Source organism: Corvus cornix, chromosome 1, assembly GCF_000738735.6.
Source record: "Corvus cornix cornix isolate S_Up_H32 chromosome 1, ASM73873v5, whole genome shotgun sequence".
Lineage (NCBI taxonomy): Eukaryota > Metazoa > Chordata > Aves > Passeriformes > Corvidae > Corvus > Corvus cornix.
Genome location: NC_046332.1, coordinates 55,471,813 through 55,494,851, shown reverse-complemented (window position 1 = coordinate 55,494,851; position 23,039 = coordinate 55,471,813). Strand labels below are relative to the sequence as shown.

Here is a 23,039-nt window from a genome sequence, read left to right as displayed (position 1 = left end):
CTCCTTATGTGTCTTTAATCTGTCAGACACATCCTACTAGGGAGACAGCATGTATGTGCATATTATTTTTCAATCAGAGTCTGTAGAATTCTTCTTTAAAAAAATAAAAAAAAAATAGATCCAGTACACTACATTTCTTGTTGGGTCACTTATCTTTCCCATCTCTTTATCAACACAGGCTGGCTAGCTTTAAAGTGAAAACATTTTTCCATAGATAAAGGAACATTTTGATTCTCAAACTGACAAACAGCTTCAGTCATTCAACAGATGTTCCATTTGGCATGCAAAGCCCTGTCCCACCCAGTTCCATCTTCACTAACAAAGGTGGGGGAAGAGGAGAGCATCTGCAGGGGGTGCTTTGGATATAGGTATGAGAAGCTATCCCAACTCTGCCCCATCACGACTCAGGCAGTGGATGGGCATAAAACCCTGGACAGACAGATAAATCTTCTCCTCTTATTCCTGTGTACTTCAGCCTGACAGCAAGAGGTCAGGTCACAAAGTACTGCCTCAGTCCCAAATGTCCTGTGGAAGCCTGGTAACTGATGCAAGAAAAGGAGAAGACGGCCTGTGCTTCCAGCTCGTTTGCAGGAAAACACTTCCTCTGTGCATGGCAAATATTAAAAACATGTTCCAGCTGTAAAAAAGGAGGTTTTTAGATACAAACACATATTTGCATTTGACTGGTTCCACAAGGATTTACAGATCTGCTGCTGTCACTCCTATGCCAGGAACTGGATTCTGTCCTCAGTTTTGCAGGACACCTCAGTGACTTCAGCAGTGACCAGGCCCTTCCACCCACAAAATCAGACCAGACAAAGGAGAGCACACCTTAACATAGCCCTCCTTATCAGCTATGCTGCTGCTTGGACCCCCATCCTGCAATGGTGCTGTGCTGGGAGCTGTAGTGTGCAGTGGGGAACCCAAGCAGGACCTGGAGCAGCAGAAAGCTCAGTCCTCCCGCTCCCCTTTCCTCTGAAGAATGATTTGACTTTATGGCATAGTCCCCAAGCCCTGTCACTGGGCATCTCTCTCATGCCTCTCACATGCCACTCTCCTGCCTGTGGGCACAGCCTCCATGTCCAGGACACCCTACTTGTTTCACCAAGGGACAGGAATTTATTTCCCATCCTACAGCTTCCCCCTTGGATAACTGCAAAAATGCACAGAGTGTCCAACAGAACCTCCCGTACTCCATCCTGCAGCACCTAAATACTGTTTCGGATTTTTTCCTAAGTATTCTTCATTTTGATAAATATTTTACATTTTGTATCAGCATTTCACTGGAGTCTGCTGTTTTGCATGAAGGGGCTGACCATGCAAATGAGCTACATTTCTGAATGCACTGTACTCCCCTCATCTCCCCTGTCTTCTTCTTTCCCCTTTACTCAATCTCTTCTTCATTCTTTCATGCTTTATAAAAAACATATGGTGATATTTTACAGTAGGTTCTCTATCAAGATAACTCTGCTCCAAGCTACCCAGCTGCATTTTAAGCTGCTCATGACTGAAATCAGAAAGAAACAGGGTCAAAAAATTGACAGCAAAATACAAGACAATGGGGTCTGTGGCAGGTTCTGTGAGCATGAGGAGAGAAGCAACACCACTAGATTTGTTTAAGTACAAACAATTTATGACCATAATAATATTTGGTCCCAGCAGTTAGTTAGTTTCAGTTGAGGAAGCAGATTCAAACCCAGTAATACAATACATCCCTTTATTGACATATAGAGTGAACACAGCTTCAGCTTCTGGGCCAAGTAAACCTGGACCTTAAGGTCAGGATTGAAGCAGAAACCCCCGCTCATGTTACCAGCAAGCAGACAGGTACTTCCCAGTCCCTCCTGGCTCTAGCTTCACTTCTCAATGGAGTTTCCCACCACAGAGGGGGTTTCCACACCTCCTGTCTACTCACGAGAGCTTCCCCAGCTCATGAGGCCAGACTGCTCCTGTGTGACAGGCAGGAGGGGAGGCAGGTGAAACATGCTGGAGTTCCTCTACAGGAGGGGTTCCAGGGTGTGATCTGCTTTTAGCAAGACAATCAAACCCCATCTGCTGAACAGCCAGCTGCATTTGCTAGAGATCATCTTCACCAGACACCTGTAGCAGTACGAGATCAGTCAGCCAACCTGGTCCGTGACTTTGGTTGTGATAACAAAGACCCGAGGTTCCATTGGGTCAGTGTTCAAACCAAATCCATGTGCCAAGAAAATCGCTATATGACAAAACCAGCAAAGCTACTGCTGTCACAGAGAAGACAGTTAAGCCTGGAGACTCCTGTTCACAATGCTCCTACCTAAAATATCTGTAGATATTCACAAGTCACAAGTCATCTAAAGCCTGAGCTGAAATCCCAAAGAAGACATGGGACAAGCCTGGCCAGATTCATCAGTCAAGATCTGAAAAGGCAAATATAACGTTAGGGACACCCCATGTCACTATTTTTAAAGCGGAAGTCCCTACTACAGTCAGGCTCCACCATGAATCAGTTTTATTTATCCACTGGAAAGTAAAGTTACATTTCTAAAAGCCTGATATAAATGTTCTAACAGGCAACAGATTACATTGTAAGCACTATGAGCCAAAATACATCATCTTTATGAATCAGTGTTTTTCATCACTGGAATTAAAATTACCTTCTTAAATGGATCCAGTCTGCAATTTAAATAATGGCTTCTTACTTTACCATGCCCTTCCAAGCCAATGCCAACCCCAAGACTACCATTCTACTCAGCCAAAAACCACTCTGCCCAATTAAATCCATCAAACACTTTCTTGAAGGTCAGTAGAAATGCCATGCACAAGACTACTGGAAAATGCTTCACACTAACACAGAACCTGCTCTATTTTTTCACGGCAACCACAATTTCCTGTGCAGTTAAACTGCTGGTATGCTCAGTGAGAGCAGCTTGCCAAAAAAACACCAGATGCTGTGATCTTACCTCCTGGGCTCAAGCAGTGGGTCCAAACCGTCAGAGCAACAAACAGCTCAGCAGCTGCAAATTCAACAGAAAGGGCAGAACTTCTTCAACAAACCAAACGTCTTGTAGGGTGGAGGAACTGCAAAGCAGCTGTCACTGCGTGACACGGAAACTCTTCTGCAGCGCAACTAGGCAAGCCCAAGAGTGCAAGCCCACGACTGAGCCCAGAGAAGGAAGTGAGTAGTGACACCACAGCATGACAAACACCATAGATGAAATAGATTTTGTCTTTATAAGGAAATAAAGCATTCTCTGCTCTTGAACTCAGTACTCCTCCAATAGGTCCCCTGCTTTGCGCCGCTTTCTCTCGCTTCCGCTCTCGCTCACGGAGCACACGCACACCAAAACGCCTCCTCTCTTTGCTGGTAAGGGCAGCCACGTTTGAGGCATGGAACCACAAGGTCTGCAGTGCCACCTCAGACACCAGGCAGGGCTGGCTGCCAAGCCAGGCTGGGGCAGCAAAATCACCAGGCATGGAAACCCTCAGCATCTCCGCACAAACTCTGCCAACGCTTGACTGCCCTGCCTGTGAAAGTTTTTTCCATGCAAGTGGCTGGAATTTCCTTTGATGCAACTTGTGACCTTTTCATTCTCAGTGCTCACCACTGACAAAAGGCTGGCTCCATCTTCTCTATAAGCTCTGATTAGGTTGGTGTACATACCAAGATCCCCCTCAGCCTTCTCCTCGCCTGGCTAAATGAGCTGAGCTCTTTCTCCCTGTTCTCTGATCTGTTGTGCTCCATCCCAGACACCATCCTGGTGTCTCCCTACAGTTTGTCCCAGCCTTTATTGAACAGGGGAGCCTGGAAAAGGACACAGTGCTCCTCACACCACCTCACAACTGACACAGATTTCAAGGACACGTTTCCCAGTGCACTGAGGGTCATATGTAAAAGTGCTTGATGGATGCAAATATAAACTATCTTTCAAACTCTGACGATGCAGCATTGCAGAAGACTTTTTCCTCTGAAAACAGGCAGGTGAAAAAAATTACCAAATTGTATGTCTTTAATGAAAAAGCTGTCATTCACAATTCACCAGGCCAGTTAGACCATCAGCTGTATACTACTGCAAAGAGCTTCAAGAAAGCCCTCTCATGAACAAATCTCCGTAATTAAGATCCATCCTTGAAGCACACATACATTTGCTCTATTCAGAAGTACATTGAAAAATGTCCCAGACATTTTTGATTACTTACTTCTATTTAAAAAATACTTCCTCTATGGTATTTGATTATTTGATGGGCTGTGCCACAGCTCCTCTTCCTTGTTTTCTAGGATATTTTACACCAGCCTGATGGTTTGCCCCAGCTGTTTTCTTACAGACCTTTTCCAAATCCTTAATTACTTTTGTCGGTCTCCATGACATCCCATTAAATGCTGTAATGCCTTTTCTGAGATAAAGAAGAGGGCACCAAAGGGATGTATGCTCTAAATCTAACATCTTACTTGCACAGGAAAACTGGGGTGGGTGTTCTCACCAGATACGTTTGCTTAACACTCTTAGCACCCTCTCTTGAGTTGTTACACCTTATGCTGTAACACAGAAGAGGGTAGGAGAGGGACTAAGAGTTTCCACCCTGCTGTATGGTATGTTATATTCACATGACCTAGACTGAGCTCAATACTGTGTCCTCAGCACTGATTCAACACAAGCACATTCCACAGGCACCAGCTGTGTTAAAGAAGTGTTCAAACAAGCTTGGAAATACAAGGGCAGCAAGGATGAAATTTAAAGCATGATGGATTTCTGAGGCACACATAAACAAAATATATATTTGCCATGTGGATCATGAATCCCTTTTTCTGCCTCATTTCAAGACCTGCTGGAATGTCACTATGTATACCTGATAATGCTGTCTCACCAAATATTATTAAACTTAAGTAGTCTTTAGACACAACCCCAGCTGAAGCCCTGTCATGACACACTGTTTAAACCCTGCACTGTGCATCCTTGAAGCATCACCCAAATAACAATTTTATTGGTCAGTACTGAAACACATTTAAGTGGGATGGTGCGATAATTATCTCCCACCTGTACCTGGTTAACTTGTACCTGCGTGGTGGTTGTCTGTGGTATTGCTGACAATGTATGATTCCATGAGAATGATCTCTCTAAAGTAATTTCTTAAACAGGGTAGGACACTGCAAGATGTCACTATAGCACTGGTATCCTAGAAGGGTATTGAATTTAACTCTTCAATACAAATAGCTTGTATTTCGCCACAAAGTACACTTATGGCTAGGAACAGGCCAGCTGCTGTTAGGACAGGCTGTACTGTGGCACTGAGTTAAATGTCCATTACTGCCCCACCTCAGAAAAACAATACACTTGACCTACAGCTTTAGTCTTAGGGCCAAAATATCAGTGCAGCTGCTTTGAGATTTACATGCATGAAAGGTAAAAGAGTTAAAGGAGAGGTGGTCCTCCAATTACAGGAAAAGACATTAGAAAATATCAAAGATGTTTGTCTATAAATTAAGTACCATAAATTAGCATGTACTGTGTCCAATCACTCACAGAGGGAGGACTATAATTATAAACAAACCATGCCCCTGAGACACAGATGAAAAGGTCAAAACCAATCTTTTCCCCCTTGTTGTCACCACTACGACACTTCAAAAGTCTTGCCCATTATTGTCCCTGTGCCTGAAGGACCTTCCTTTCCACGTACCTTTTGCAGTGCTGACACTCATCCTGCTGCCTGTGTAGTGCAGTCACACTTCACTGCAGATCCACCAGACTGTGTCACCACAGGCTTCAAACCCTTCCATGACTTTTCTCCTCCTCTCCTCTGCCCCTGAGTCAGCCCCACAGCTCTGAGTGACAGAGCACTTTCACTTCAACCTTCTCACCTGCCGACGGGCTCTCACCTTCCTCCCCTTCACCCCCACGTGCCTTGGGGAGCCTTGGGAAGGGCAGCAACAGCCTGTGGTCTCCTGCCATGAGGCTTGGATGTTTCTTAGCAAAGTAAGTGACAACTCAAAAAGCATGCAGGAACCAGTAATCCCACTTCCACCAATGAATGGGAATTACATTTGAAGGATCTGGGGCATCTGCCTAAGAAGAGGCCCAGCAGCTTCATCTGACTTGGCAGTACTGTGTTCTGGCAGACAGCAGGGGGTTTGCAGGGGTCCCTGACTGAGGAGGGACCTGGGGTCTGCTGTAGATGAGTAGTTTCCTTATGGGCACCAGGGAAGTGAATTCCTGTGGTGGCCTTTCCAGGCACACCCACCTCTTGGCTCTTGCGTTTTTAACTGCCCACTGCAATCTCCCAAGACCTTTGCCTTCCTGCAGGCTGCTTCTGCTTCAGGAAATTGCTTTCTCCAAAAGCCATTACTTTGCAAAATCACACTCATATCATGCAACGTCTTCCTTGCCACAGCTGATATGGTCACAGGTTGTAGACATGCCCTCTATCCAAGAACATCCACAGGATGGGAAGAGTGTGGTAGGGAGCAGAGTGGGGACTGCAGCACAGATCTTCCAAGCTGAATGAAAGCTTCTTGTGGACCTTGCAAAATGTCTTTGATTTAATGACAGCACAATTTTAAATGAGCCCTTTAAGGGGAACACCCTGGTCCATGAAAAACTAGGGCAAATCAAAATAATGGAAATTATTTAAAAATTATCTCCCTTGAACAAATAATATCTTGCTCAGAGGACCTGATCTAATTCCCACTACAGTTTGATGCTATCTGAATTGCACCTTTATTTTGTGTGACCCTGTCCTTGTTCCTGTTGAAGTCAGTGACACTTCCTGAAACCACTAGTGATATAGGCACTGAACTGCCTCTGAATATGGACCCTGAGAACTTCAATACTGTTGAAAGGTAAATGAGTCTTTGTGAAGCAGGAGTCATTACTGTGATGGCATGTGCTCAGGTGCAAGTTGGTAATTTGACCCACTGCTGGGTCTGTGTTACCAGTGTACCCTGAAATGCCACCTGTGATCTCTGCAGGAGAGAGAATACTACGGACTGGGGGCTTTGCAGAATGCATGTGAAACTCAGACCTTTTACACTGTGTTCTTCCTGCATTATATATGCCAGGAAAAGCCTTGAGAATGCAAAGCAATGCTGGATGATCCCATTGAACCTGTCACAACATGGGTACTGGGGTCTGTTGGGGGTGGAATTATGGTATCATGAAATGTATCTTGGTGCAAGAAGAGCATCTCACTCTTTGTCTAAATCTGTTCATGCACGAAGGAGTGGGGCAGATCTACCCCTGCCAGAGCTTTGTCTCCAGCTGGAGTCTGCCACCGTGCCCTCCCTCCCTGAGAAACCTGGTCTCCAACCCCCATTCAACCACCACACTCCATGGCGGGCGTCACCAACCCCCATGGGCCTCTTGTGTGGGCATTCCCAGTGGCACCCTGCACAGCTGCTGCATGGAGAGGAGGAAGGCAGGCAGGGCAGAGGGTGATGGGCCATGCCATGCACACAGGTGTGAATGAAGGGAAACCTGTGCCACACAGCAAATATGGCAGCCTCCAGTGCCCATCAGCAACAAGACATTTACTCTTGGTCAGGGAGGGACACCCAGGCTTGCATACTGGCAAGGCTGGAGAAAGAGGAATGTAGAAAGAAGTTCTGTCATACTGAAAAGCATGATTTTGGTGGGGTAATTCTCAGATCAGCAGCTCTCCAAACCTCACCCTTTTCCCTGGATCTGGGCACAGGAACAACCAGGAGAATAATGGCCTGTTAAAGCTAGGATGGGAGACTGGTCTATGATTTCACATGCTTGTGCAGCTTTCAGTTCCTAAGCCCTAAACTCTGAAACCTCTCTTAAGAGTCTTCTAAGGAAATCTTTTTTTTCAGTTTTACTACAACCCCACTTACTCGTGAATCAAGATGAGCCACAAAAATCAAATAAGCTATGAGTAGACTGTTTCCACAAAACAAAGCCAAAGGCCACATCTAACTAGGGGATACAACCTGCAACCAACCCAGAAAGATTTACACTCCCCAAAACCTGTGTGCAGGAGGGTTTCAATAGAACAGCCCCCACTGGCAAAGGAGGGGAGAGGGCAATGACTGATCGCTGGTCTTGGAGCTGGCTGTTCCCTCAGTAGAAGTAGCCAAATATCCCTGTGAAGCAAAAAGCAGACAGCTCTGAGGCCATGGATGAGCTTTGAGCAGTTAGATTTGTTACCAAATTCCCCAAACCATTTGTTTCAAAGAGATCTCCTGCACTGAAGTGACTGAGTGGGTCTGAAAGTTTTCCTTATGGTTCAATCTCGGGCCCTCTCAGAGAGCTTAGCCTTACTTAAAAGTCATAAGGCACAAGATAAATTTCCTGCTAGCAGTCTGAACTTTGAAGGAGAGGCATTTAAGCAAGTGAAAAATGAAATAGCAGGGAAAAAACACCCTGTAAAATAAAAGCAATGATAAATAAATAACAGGAAAGTGTACACCCCACTTCAAATTTAATAGGCTACGCCCAACCATGAATTATTGATCAAAACCATCCATTTGCTGCAATGGGGAGTACTAGTGAAATATTAATAACAGTGCATGAGCTAATCTTAGGTTTTACTTGATGGGAGAGTGACAAGAAGAGGTTGGAGAAGCCTGGCCCCTGTTAGCTCCCAGGTCTGGCTGCAGTGGGAGAAGGGCACACCTCCAAGGCTCTCCCAGGACAGTGTGCAAGTCCCACATTTCCAGCAGAGACTGGCAGTGACTCTCCCACCTGATAAACCCATTCCCAGATGGATATGGGTCTAGAAGTGTCGTTCATGGGGGCTGTTGCAACAATACTGTCTATCCTGTTTTGGTAGTCCTACAAAAGAAAGCCAGAGTCTTGGTTAGACCCTAACTCAGTCCAATGTGTTTCCTAGTTTTCCTGGTTTTCTTTCAGGAAATAATTCGACTTTGTGATGGGAGGAAATACAAGAAAACATCACGTTGCTGGGTCAGCTGGCCAGAGGCTTACAGAAGTAAAAAGCATGGAGAAACAAATGAAAAAAAAATATTTTTAATTATACTTAATATGCCAGTTACTTTTGCAAAACTGTGAGGAAACAAAGTAATGATTTTTGAGAATCTGGATCTGGCAGAAGCTGACTCACGGTTAACCAACCTTCTCATGTACTTTCAGTCTCAATCTCACTCAGTTTCTGGTGAGTGAACCATAGTTGGCTTTGACATGGTAGCAGAATGGGCTTCCCCAGGGCCCCTGCCCTGCCCAGAATGTGGGTGCAGAGCTCTGCAGCATCCCCAGGGTGGCTGTCACACCCAAGATAAAGCTGTTTTGCTGCAAGCTCAGGCACTGCCAGCCCACTGCCAGAATTTCAAGTACCTGTCTGTCCTCTGCTGCAAACCACAGCAGGAAAAAAACCCCCACGATTATAAATTACACTGCTCTCCTGAACAGCAGGCAGCTTTTTGCCAAGAAAAGAGTAATTCAATTTCCTTTGGATCCAGATGGAAATTTGCACACAAATACCTGTAGGACTGAACAAAATGTCATGTGCACATGGGTTCACTCACATACGTGCCTTCTTGAACAGTCTGACTTCATAGGGTCTGAGTTTATAGCTTTTTAAATGTTAGAAAGTTTACATCCTAGGCTGTTTGCCCTGTTTAGCTCAGTTTTTCTTCTTTTTCTTCTCAGCTTTTTAAAAAGCTATATTCTTGTAGATCTTCCTCTGTCTTTGGAATGTTTCCCTTTATTATCTCATTTTCCATTTGCATATTTTCTCTTTTTTTCCTGCTTTTCCATCTACCTCTTGTCATTTCCTCACTCCTACCCTAGCAGTTTCTGCCAGCATTCCTCATAGAATTAGCAAGGGTGTTCAGATCAGAATCTCCACTTCTGGTTTGCAGCCTCTCACATACAAGCCTGGCCCCAAGTTTTGCACTGGAACTGCTGCTCAGAAACACTTACAAGCAGTTATTAGTTCCCTGTCAGAAGGGGAAATTTTGCATAACACAGAATGAACTTGCTGGGTTTCTACAGCACATCCTAAAAAAATGTATTTCCTCCTACACTGCAGGTGTAGGGTGAAAGCCAGCATTAGGTTGTCCATGCCCTGTGCTGGGTTTCAGCCTTTCACTCAGAAGGAATGTGTCCTGCATCTACTGAAGCTGAAGGAAGACAAAAAAAGATTGCGTGAGTTTTCTCTGGTGGAGGCATCATATGGAAATCAAACACAGGAGGGATCTCTCCACAACTGAATGAAAGGAGGCTGTAGCCAGGCTGGGATCAATCTCTTCTCCCAAGTAACAAGTGACAGGACAAGAGTAAGCCTCAGGTTGTGCCAGGGGAGGTTTATATTGGTTATTAGGAAAAATTTCTTCCCTAGGCAGGAGCAGGCTGCCAAGAGAAGTGGTTGGTTGAGTCACCATCCCTGGAGATATTTAAAAGATGTGTAGATGTGGCACTCAGGGACATGGTTTAGTGGTTAACTTGACAGTGCTTGGTTTACCAGTGAACTTAACATTATCTTAAGGGTCTTTTCCAATCCAAGTGATTCTGTGATTCTATTATTCTATTACTCTGTGATCTGAGGTCAAGCTTTTCGCAAAGGTCCTGAATCCAACAAACTCTTACGTGTCACATCTCTATTTTTATAAAGGAATGTGAACAAATCTAGTCCTCATAATGTTTTTACATAGTGATTAACTAGACTTCTGAGTCAAGCTTGTATTTGAGATTAATCACTTCCATGATATATATAACTTAAAAATACAAGAGAAAAAAGCTTTGGAAAGAGGAAACATTGCCCCCTCTAGCAATGACTGATTATACACTGATTATAGCTGGCACAACAAAAAACCAGTTATGATTCCTTCATATTTTCAGTACCAGCGTTGCTTATCTCAAGTAAGAAAAAATAAGATTTTCCTTGATTTTTTGGTTTGCTTTTTTTTTAATTCATCTTTCTGGTCAAACACCTTCCTTCCCTACTGGCCAGTGTTGATATTTCTTGGAAGATCTGCTGAGATAAGGCTAGAAAATACGTGAGTACACCCTGCAAAGAAAACTGAAAGGTATCCACCCAAAGGCATGCTCCTCTTCTCAAAGTCTCCCTCTACCTCTACAGAGCAGTAGCCAGGCTTTGACAGTAATGGTGGCAAAGACACACCTGAACGAAAGTTTGAGGCAGCCTGGACAAGTTTTAGCAAACAACATATTTAGCACCTGACTAAGAATATAGTCAGGAAGATCCTCAATATTGGGATAATAATTAAGTTAGAAATCCTACAGAAGGCACATGTTTTAAAAGAGAAAACCAGACTTTAATTTTGCTCACTGCTAGTAGTGGAAGATTTTTGAGGGAGCACAGAGAAATGGAAGATCCACCACTCAAAAGCAAGTACCACAGTAAAGTGTCAGACACGTGTCAGGTGGCACGAGTTTGATCCCAGGGATGCTGCTTGTGTTGCTCCCTTTGGGTATCATCCAGGAGCTGCCTGCACCACAAGGGAACAGGCAGAGCACACCCACAGACACGCAGAGGAGTTCCTCATTTCTGCATCCTCACTTAGCTGCTCCATTTTCTGTGCTGCTGTGGCCAATGCACACTGAAAGCTAATGAGGCACAGACATCAAGTGTGTTCAAATGTCAGAAGGCTCAGAAGAGCCCCTAAACTACTGTTCTTGAAAAAGAGAACAGAACTTTAGCTGGAGTGTCATCTAAAAGACAAACCTGAAACAAACATTAATTGCTCTTTTGACAAAGCATTCAAGAGGCACAGGGGAAACTGGAATGTTAAACAATTCAGTAGCAAACACAAACTCCAAACTGTATTGATCATGTGTGTGTGTGTGTGTGTTTGTCAGTGGTGTCAGGAATTTAGAAACCAGGGCCTTCCAGGAGAAAAGTCCTGTGCTATCCAAGTGACACACACAGTGATCACTTTGCCCTCTTTGCTGTCACAAATCATGGAAAAAACCCAAACTTTTCCAGAGAGCTGCTCAAAAATCCCCCATATAAATAGCACAAGGAGCAAGTGTTTGGCCTTATCCATCTCTCATCCCACTAAATAAAGGCACAGACCATGGCATCTTTGCAGGTCATCCTCAAGTCATCAGTGAGGTCCATTTTCACAAGCACTCCCTGACCTGTAGGGAGCAGGTGCACACAACCCATCCCCTAAACCAAAACCCCAAAAGGGACAGTGTCACTAGTCCCACGTGGCTTTGCTACCCAGTTTCCATCCCTCATTGTACAGCTGAGCAAGGGCTTTGGAGATGATCTCGGGCAACTCTGTTTAGCCCCTTCCTGGATATTTATCCATGCCTCATGCAATGAATGGCAAACTCCACCAACTCTGAGCTCAGCTGTTCCAAAACAACAGGGACATAGACCCCTGGAAACACTGAAGATGAAGGAAATCTCTGCAGATGATACCACTGGCCAGCTTGTGTTGTGACCTGTAAGTGGATAACTGGCCCATATGGGCAACTGAGGCATGGCCAGCAGCCCCACTACCCCTGTCCCTGGCCAGGCAGCTGAAGTTGTGTCAAAGACAAGACATGGGCATGCAGGGAGACTGGGGCTGCGATTGCCCCAGTCCCATTCTGCTGGCCATGCTCCCACTGAAGCACCTGGCAAGTGCTGCCATGTGCAATATGTACAGACTGGCTAAGGAGTCCACCTCAAAACTTGGGAGCAGGTACAGGAAGCCACATGCTGCTCAAAGATGAAAATGGCCTCAGCCACTGTGAAGTGCTGGCCACCCTCCCTGGCACATCAAGCTTAGAGGAATGTGTAATGCAGCTGAGAATTTTTTTTTCCAGAATGCTCGTGGGTGCTCAGCTTTTCCTTCATATCTTTGTGTCTTCTTTTTTCCTATAGCTGATTTCTACAAAAGCTCCAGGAGCCTACAGGCACTGTGGTTCCAGGAACTGAAGAAAGACAGAGGAGAAGGAAGACAGATTTCCCAAAGACCTTGCACTCTGCCAGATGACAGAGAGAGGGAGGTAAGATATAACAGACAGACACAAGAATGGTTTGCTCTACCACCATCATTCAGAGTGTTGCAAAGGGTGGGGGAGAAGAAAGGAGCATCCTTAGTTTTTATTTCAATCCACTTTGCTAGCCAGGGCTAAAGGTCAGGCACACAGGAGAGGTAAAATGAGATAAAAGATTAGCACAAATCATCTAATAGCTTAAGAGAAGGAGGGTTCAGTGCCAAAAGTGGCAGGAGCAGTCTGCCTGCTGGTTAAACTTGCTTTTGCTTGTTTAATGCTCCTTCAGGCACTTGTGTGTCTTTGGCCACCTGGTGAATTATGAGCTTCACACAAGCAGCAATGAGTTTCTGACAGGAGAGGAACTCTAAATCCTTTTCTAAGCATTATTCTGGAAAGTATCTAAGGTTTAACTAGATACGTTCTTCAGCTCTTCACAGCATTATATACAGCACTATATTTTACATGACTGAGTAGTTGTGTAATGAAATATCCATTTTAGCTGTCAGAAACACTGGACAGAAACACTGAACTACAGCAGAGACAGGCAAAGACCTCACACTGAAGAAAACACCACCAATTTGCCTGGTTCCACTCTCTCCTTTGCACATGAGCTGTTCCTGCAACTGCAACAGGAAGAGGAAGAAAAACTGGGGTCTGGCTCTGATGGCTTGCAACAATCCCCCACAAACCCATCTCTTCCTGACTCCCTTCTCAGAGAAGTAAGACTCACCATGCTCCTGTGCAGCTCACTGATACTGTAATGCATCCCCAGCTCCACAGGCACACTCTGGCTTGCAAATCCCATTTAAACAAGAGGGTTTGCAGGTGCCTTTGCAAGGACTAGATTTAGTTTTTGTTTACATTTGCACAGTAGTCTCAGCTGTATGTTGCAATCTCCATTTCCTCCATTGCTGAAGAGCTGTTGCCTTTAATTGTAAAAGTAAGTGTACTTCCATATCCCAGGAGGATTTCAGCACTGTGGGCTTTCTCTGCTTAAAGCCCAGGGACACCTTTGCCAAGTTAATTTCTGGACACAGCATTGTAAGGACAGCAGGCACGAGAACCATGATGCTACAGCTACTCTATGCCCAAGGGAATGTTTCTTCAGTGAATGCAAGAGATGTAGACTCATGAATGAGACAGAAATTACTGTGCATTTACTAAGATCCCATGTACCAGCTGCTCTGCAGCTTGGCATCAAAATTTCATGGCCCCCCTTCCCAGCACACAGGTACCTTTCAAACCCCAGCTTTTAGCAAAGGATGTATTTTCAACAGGTCTTCCCACCTGGCCCTGCAAAAAAAGTCGGCATTTAAGCAAAGGCTTCTGGTTTGCATCAAAGAAGCATCAATGGAGGTGATACTCCCCCTCTACTCCACTGTTATGAGACCCCACCTGAAGTGCTACTTCATCTCTGGAGCTGGGACCCTACATTAGGACATGAACCTGCAGGAACAAATCCAGAGGCGAGCCACAAAGGTGATCAGAGGACTGGAGCACCTCTCCCTGAAGGCAGGCTGAAAGAATTGGGGTTGTTCAGCCTGGAGAAGAGAAGGCTCCAGGGAGACTTTCTAGCAGCCTTCCAGCACTTAAAGGGGCTTACAAGACAACTGGAGAGGGAATTTTCACGAGGGTATGCTTTAAGATGAAAAAAGATGGGTTTAGAGTAGATATTAGGAAGAAATTAATTACTGTAAAGGTGGTGTGGCCCTGGCACGAGTTGCCCATAGAAACTGTGAATGCCCCACCCCTGGAAGTGTTCCAGGTGAGGCTGGAGGGGCTTTGAGCAACCTGGTTTAGGGGAAGGTGTTCCCGCCCATGGCAGGGGGAGTTGGAACAAGATGATGTCTAAATGTCCTTTCCAACCCAAACTATTCCACAAATCTGTCTGAAATTTCTGGGACAATGCCACTGCATAGATTCTGTGCACCTGGGCCAACACAAGAGAGCCCTCAAATCCCACCACAAGAAAGTCTCTGAGAGGAAGGATGAGAGGATAAATACATGCCAGATACATGGTGGTCACAGCTTAAGGGGGTAACTCTCTTGGCAGCTACTAGGATTTCTGGTTACCATTGGTTGCACAATCCCATTTAAACATGTGCATTGTAGACAATGAAGGCACAGTAGGGCAGAAATTCTGAGATACTGAGAAATATTTGAGTCTGCTTAAAGAAGCTAGCTCAACTGAGCTGCTGCTGACTTATCTATTCTACTTCTCCCATAAAAAAAACAAAAAACAAAAAACAAAAAACATATTTCTAAAACATTTGTCCAAAAGAGACCTCTCACTGTTTGAAATACTGATTCACTGTTTGAAATACTGAAATGGTTGTTCCTCTTCTGACCTTCTACTTGTCTGTCTTGGGCACATAATTCCAAAAGTGGATGTTCATAAATTCTGGACACTGGGATTCAGATAAGAACTGCAGACACAGGCAAATACTTGGGTACTCACAGCTTTGCAGCAATGGCAGGCAGCAGGGGTTATCTGAAAACCAGTGTAAAATGACAGTCTTCATCTAAGGGCTACTTTTGAATTTGCTTGAAAAATTATTTTCTCACCTATGTGTGTAGCATTCACACAAAATTACTGGGGGTCACTGGTATATCACAGCATTAAGACTGTACTGCCTTTTGAACTGAATGAATGCCCAAAATAAAAAGAAGGAAGGACAAGGATACTCTTTGTTTAAAAAAATGTGATTAATATTAACAAATATTTTGCGTTCTTCTGATAGAAACCAGAAGTAAAACGTGTCATCTATCTGTTACTTACAGGAGACTGAAGGTGGGTCTAAGGCAGCTCTGATAAGGACATTTTCTCTCTCTAATTGACTATAAATCTCTTCCTCATTTTCTGGGAAGTATCTCTCCTTTGGTATCACTTTTATGACCTAGCAATCTCTCTGAGGCAAACAGACAATACAAGAACTGTGTTCGCAATATAAGAATAAAGAAACTGATTACTGCCTCATTGGGTAAAACATTTACCATTATCAAGAAGCAAACTGTGCAAAATAGTATTTTTCTCTTGCAGGACTTTTTGAATTATTTGTCCCAAATGCTCTGTGCATACTGACACCTCCAATACTACCCAAACCCCAGGCTTCCTACTGACACGCATATTCAAAGACAGTTTCTTTTCAAAGAAAAGTTTTTTAAAGGTTGATGATGGTTCTGAGACACACTCTTTCATGAGCATGAGACATTCAGTGGCCATCAACCTCATCAGGGAGGAAGCAGCATGGTGGTTCTTTTTCTGTCCCATTTCCCCCTGGCATCACCTATCCATGTGATTCCATGTTATTACTGTACCACTTCCTAGGCAGCAGATGGCCCCAGGATTATCAATTGATGGCACCTCAGGTACCCCCACCGGGTACAGGGGAGCCTGTTCCCACGGTCAGAGATGGCTTCTTTAGAGGGACAACCCCACCAGACACCTTGACAAGGCATTTGACTTTGGGTGTCTGGTGAGGGGGATACTTTGCTCTGATTCTTGGTCTTTTTGGCAAGAGGAGCCAGGAGTTATTCTGCCTAGTCTTCCAACAGAGCAGTCAGTGAGGACCGCTCCTGATGGGCTGGGTCTAAGAAAAGAGCTGTTAGGGGAAACTAAGAATGCACAAACTACTTCATTTTGATGCATAGGCAAAAAAAATGAACTGATGTTGCTGCTCGTTGTGTGTCCCTGCTCACACTTCCTGTGTTAATCACAGTTCTGACTTCGTTCATTAGAGCCAAGCTGATCAAGCCACTAACATGCAAATGGCCTCACTGTGCCTGCAAAATGTAATCCAAGCTATTTCCACTTATGCTGTGCTCCTTTGCTGTCTTCTCTAACCCAGGCTGCACTCTGAGATTCTGGAATGCCTGCATGTCTTAAACTGGGTAATCTGAAATCTAAGTTTTACTGTGAAAACTCTGACCTGGATACACAGATGAAGAAATGGAAGAGTGAAGTCATGACACCCACCTGTACAAAAAGACGGCAAATGTATGGGGAGGGAAAGAAGAGAAAAATCATCCCTTTACACAATGTCATGCAAACCAGGACTGGATAGAAAACAACACGGCAAAAATGCTAGAAGAGTTTGCTGATGCTTAATACAGATGCTTTTGAATTTAAAAGTAGGGTAAAAGATGTATAGTTTATTAGGAAATTTTGATTTATGACATAAATTGTTTTCTTGTAAATGCAAAGAAGAATTTGTCTGTAATATACACTGAAATCTCATCTTTGGAGTTCTTCCCATAAGCAAAAGAAAAATTACATTGACAACTTCCTAAAAATCATTCAGGACCTTTTCTATATAAAAATCAAAGAATGTTCTCATGTTTCTTCACATAATCATGAAACAAAGAGGTTGCTTCTAAAGATACTATTTTAAGGTATGTTTTTAGTGATTCAACTTGAAACTTCTGCTTAAGAGCAGACACTGGGTTTTGTTTCCTTGTTATCTAAAATGATGACCATATAAAACTTTTTAAATAATTTTTTTTAAAAAGGCAGTAGCTGCCTTCTTTTTAAGGTTTATTTTTTTCCCACTCAACTCCTCTTTTACCGAGAACACTGGCTCCCTTTTACCAGTACACACAAGAAAATGAAACTTTTGGGGGGTTTTTATCTGCCCTGAGAGGGATAGGCAATTCAATCCCAACATGGTAATGAACATTTGTAAAAAGTTAACAAAACTGCTTTCATATCAAGGTTAGGCAACATAACAGCACGGTGACAGGAACTATAATGAGGAAAGAAATTCCACTGTTATAAGAAATATGGCTATTTCTGTCTAGAGGAACAAACACATTTTGTGAAGTACTCAGGTCTCTGAAACAAGTATTTTTACCACTGCATTTACACTGCTTTATCTTTGGGAAAATCAATTCCAGAACGATGCTGACCTCCTTTTCCAAAAGCTTTTGGACTTGCCAATTAAAATGTGATGCAAATGTTAAATGTGGTGCCATGTAACTCCCCCAAATATTTTGACACTAGAGTTTTAACTATGCTTTTCCATCTTGTGGTGCACAGTTGAAATATGCTGAGAAGAAAAGACTGTGTATATGTAGGTGGGATGGAAACTTTGGAATTCATCTACCCAAGCCTCATACTCAGTGGGTTACATTAAAATTCAATGCTACGAGGAAGGAAACTTTTCTGATGTAAACGCATGCTTACTTAGCTCATTCCTATGAGTGTTCCCAGCTAATGTGGTCCACTTTCTGCAGGAAAAGGGCTTGCAAGAGCAAAATTAGATGTGTCGTTCTTCTGAGACTTTCTTTAAAGAAAAAGCCGTGCAAACAACTTCAGTGGCTCCCTGAAACAGCAGTATTCAAGGGCATACAGTCACAATCTAATAAAGGACTACTAGTGCTAAAATGTCACAACAGGAAAGGAAGAGTATTGAAGGTTCAATAATGAAAACCAACAAAGACACATCAATTTTAAACTAGGGAAATATGTTAAATATTGATTCAGATAAAAACCCTAGGGGAAAAAAACTATAAGGATGTTCACAATAGAAACAGATTAAATATGACTAAAGCAGATTAAAATACAAATTAAGGTTTATTTAAAATGCTGATTAAGTGGGCTGCTTTCTTCCCGTAAGAAATAAATGGACTAGAGGTCTTCCTGTAAGTGAGAAGGAAATGAATGCACTGTAAATACCTGGGGTCACCAAGTTACAAGGTAAGGGAGAAAGGAAAATAGGAAACCTACAGGCAGCAGATGCTTCAATGGGGAATATTCCCCATCCCACTCAGACTTTAAAGCCTGAATGCAGTGGGACTAATGTCGGAGCTCTTGTCTGCGTCAGCAGCCTGCCTGCAGGCAGCACAGGGAGAGCCTGAAAAAAGCAAAATACCGAGAGAAAAGAAGTGTGTTTTCTTTGCAGCATCCACAATCAATTTAGAAATCCATCCCTCAAGTCCAGCTTCTAATGCTGTTACATATTTGTGAATCTTCCAGTTGTGTGCTCCCTATGTTGCCAATGCTAAAGGTCAGCAGGAGGACTAGCAGCATGGTCCCAGCTTCTGGGTGAAATTCATCCCATTTTGGTAACCCACACTGTTACAATTGGTACTTATTTCATCCATCCCTCAAAACTGAGATGTGGGTTCTCTAATAACAAGGAAGAGACCATAGTTTCAGATGAATGATTGTCTTTTCCTGAGAAAAACAAGTTATCTGTAAAATAAATAAATACATAAATATATAAATCCAGTTATTTAGCAGTAGTACAAGTTACACATGTGCCTGCAGAGGAACAAAAGACATTTTGCTCTGAGTTTCTCCCTTTGATCTCCAAGCATGTGCTCCCAACAAAACCCTGTCCATGTTCCCTGTCAGAGCACTGCTTCTTTCTCTGATTTTTAATGGATGATCAGAGGGCAAGCATCTTCTGAGGACTTATTTTTTATCAAGGTCTACCTGAAGTGCGCGTTGCACATGGGAAAATTCAGGAATTGCAGGTCCATCATGGAGGTGGTGATGGGATGTGAGAGAGAAAGCATTAATGGCCAGGAAGCACTGCATGATGCAGTAGTGTGGTGAAGGAAGCCTCATGTGAGTTTCCTCTCATTATCTAACTCAAGAATAACATGTATAGCACACTCCATTGCTGGACTGCCACTATTGCTGATCTTCTCATTCACAGATAGCACATCCTAACAATTCTTAGAGGAATACAGGTAGCCACTTTGGAAGCAGCTGATGGCAGCAGCATCATCCCACCAGTCACCCAAGACAGATCTCCAGTGGAGATCAATGACAGAGACTGCTGGGAACCAGGCCACAGACTCTCCCATGTGTCTTGTCACACCAGACTCCTGCTCAGATGGCAGTGCCATCATCCAGCTGCTGTCATGGCCCCTGCCATCACTGTGGGAAGGGTCTGGAAGATAAAATGGAAAAGGGCTCCTTCCCCACCAGGGAAAACTCACACAAGCTTTTGACTGAAATGGTGGTTTAAGCACAGCTCTTGTAATTATCTTTTATGCTGAAACAAAAAAAGACAGGCTTTGATCTTGCAAACACAAAGGCCACCTTATTGCTCTCATCTGAAAGGAGAAAAAAACCAATCCCACTGCAGCCTGGAAATGTTTTGCCAGAAATCCCTATAAGAGCAAAATTTCATCCTCCTTGCAAAATACAGGATGCCAAAGTCCCTCAGGGAAAGGAAGCCCAAGTCACACTCTTGTATTCGATTCTACATTTACTTCCAAGGGAAGTCTGCAACCCAGTATTTCACTGTCAGTGGCAGGAACACATGCAAAATGTTTCAGCAGGAGGATTCTGGTATCCTTTGGGTATCCTCCTGGCCTTCCTGAAGCTATCATCTTCAGTGCATGCACCTACATCTGACCAGGGCACTCAGGAGTGTGCCTGGGCTCCCAGGTTTGGATGCTTACCCTGGTTGTACCCTACCTCCAAACCCAAAGCCAAACAGGAACACCCCCATTCCACCTCCCACAGACAGTGGTGTCAGGGTGGGCAGTAAGGTGTCCCACCAGCTCCAAGCAGCACACAGGGGAGGGCAGCTCCATAGCGCAGACACAACCATTGCTACTCCTGCCCAAAAGAGCTTACAGCCCAGCAGGGGAGAGCCCGTGGCTCCACATGGCACACAGATAATGTGTATTTGCTTGTGGTGACGTTTTGTTTTCAATCTTGCACCACTAAGCACAAAAGCCAATGATGAAATAAATCACTCGGGCACTGTATTGATTCTTGAATGACGATTACATAAAGAAAAATATAAATGCTTTGGTGTGTTAAATAATCCCTCTATTATGCATGTTGCAGACATACCTTTAATTTCATTTATGTAGCTTCTTTTGAGGAAAGACATCCAAATTTTTCCCTCAGCCTACTCCACTCACTTTATTCAGTGGAATAAGTGCAAAAGAAGAAGAGAAGCAGAAGAAATAGAGGGAAATTGATTGCTGCCAGCCTGGTAGGGAAACGCTAACCTTGCAGGCAGGAGACAAACAGCAGAGTCATCTGCAACATGCAAACCAGCTTCTTCATTTCCATAGTGAGGCACAGGAAGTGCCCTTCAGAAATTTTCAAAACTATTACAACTATAAACAAGTTGTCTTTAGTGGGACCCTGTGGACAAAAACTAATTTAAAAAATAAATACTAAGATTAAATGTATCAGCTAAGCAGTTTTTGACAGAAAAAACTATGCTGGGTGGTCAGTGTTCACAGAACACAGATGCAGAGTACTCATCAGTCCCTAAATGCAACCTCAAGAGAACATTTTCAGTTATCAGAGATGCTAAAACTGCCTCCACTTCAGAATCCCACCCCCACCCCTGCCCTCTCCAGTCTCTCTCTCTGCCCTACCCCGTATTTGTAAGTCACTCTCAGAGGACTTTGTACCCAGATAAAATTTCTATCACACTGGATCAAATGAGGCTTACTTGAATCAGGACTGCGGTGCCGGGCCTATTTCTCAAAGTAATTATATTGCCGAGATTAATTGGAAAAGGTTTGGCTCAGCTCGACCCGGTTTGCACGAAGAAGCACCAGCTTTACACCTGCTACCCCATCCAGCAGAGTCAGCGGCACGGCTGTGCTGGGGCAGTGTGACACCGACAGCACAGCCCCGCTTCCCCCGCTCCGATGCTGCCCGCTCCCCGGGCACCGCTCCGCACCGCGCCCGCCGCCTCAGCCACCCCGCAGCCCCGGCCGGGCCCCGCTCCCCGCAGCCGGCAAGCTCATCCCGGCACTCCCGCCCCGCTCCCCGCAGCCGGCACGCTCATCCCGGCACTCCCGCCCCGCTCCCCCGGTCCCACCGCCCCCCTACCCCGAGAGAGCGGTAACTGCTCCCAGGGGAGTCCGCGTAATTTTAACTTTAATCTTTTTTTCGTGAGCACCGAGGGGGAAATAATAATAATAATAATAATGATTATAATAATAATAATATAATAGCAATAACAACAACAATAATAACGGTAATAATAATTATAATAATAATAATAACAATGCTGCCAAGGACCACCATGACCACCTCCTCCATCTAGAACCACAATTGCAGAGGATAGTTACCAGCGAGGAGCGGCGCAGCAACAGGCGATGCCGGGCCGGGGGGCGGGCGCGCTCCCGCAGCCACAGCCCCTCCGCCCGCTCCCACCGGAGCCGCCGCCCGTGCCCCGCCCACCCCCGCGGACACGCCCCGGGCACGCCCCTTCAGCGGGGACCGTCCCCAAGGCCAGCCGGGTGTGTGGCAGTGGGCAGTCGCGGCATTGCTCAGTAAAGCAATGCTGTCCAAGGGTACCTCCGTAACGAGTGCTGCTCTAAGCTGATTCATAGAACAGCTGCTTTCCCCTCATCAGCGTTAGCCCGGTTTTCATACTGTGCAGCAGAAAGTTCCTGGCACTTGTCCATGGTTAGAGTAGAATACAGCTGTATCCAGGCTTGTCTTGATCCACACATAATCGTTGAGAAATGTTTTCACCCCTTCTTCAGACCCTGACTTTGCTCTTCTCCCACAATAAGGAGAAACCTGGCAGGGTTCATCCCAGACACATCTTTCCCTTGCTCTTGCATCCTTCATCACGGTCAATTTCCTCACTACCAGTTTTCTGCTCTCCCTTCTGCAGCAGTGATGAGTCTTGCTGGCTCAGCTGCCTTGAACTAAGTTGCACCGACAGTAGCAACTACAGAATGTTTTTCTGCCACCCTAGTTGTGGGTTTAATCCTTGTATGGGCCATTTGCTGAAGTAGTTGGACTTGATGATCATTGTGGGTCCCTTCCAACTCAGAATGTTCTGTGATTCTCTTCTGACTCCATTTTGATTTTTACCTAAAATCTCACCAAATATAATGGTCGATTTTATCTCATGAGAAAATCATGTTCCCTCTCCCTTTGATGTGCTTTTATCCTTTCTGTCTCTGGTAGCTTGAACACCTCTACTTTTCTTCCTTGCCAGGAGCACTAGGGTTTCTTGTCTGTGTTGCATTTGCTCCACTCCCCTCACTGAGTCTCTTGGTTTTCTTCTCATCAACATCTGTAACTACAGGTTTCCTCTTGTGCTTCCACCTCCATCCCAGCCTCTGAGCCAATTGAATGTGCTGTGTACACTTAGTCCAGGAATTCTTCCATTCCACTTCCATCCT

At 44.5% G+C, this 23,039-nt stretch overlaps 1 protein-coding gene across 3 annotated transcripts in view; it reads right to left on the bottom strand.

Moving 5' to 3' along the window:
• Window positions 1-22,060, bottom strand: part of LCP1 (lymphocyte cytosolic protein 1) — a 49,575-nt gene extending 27,515 nt beyond the window's left edge. For 2 of the 3 annotated variants that reach the window (XM_010400453.3, XM_010400455.3), the window contains exon 1: window positions 2,943-3,151. The gene's annotated coding sequence lies outside the window, so the exon portion shown is untranslated. Of the gene's footprint in view, window positions 1-2,942; window positions 3,152-21,968 lie in introns of those variants that run through there. The other variant, XM_039567717.1, reaches the window with a different exon arrangement.
• Between the last annotated feature and the right edge of the window lie 979 nt (window positions 22,061-23,039).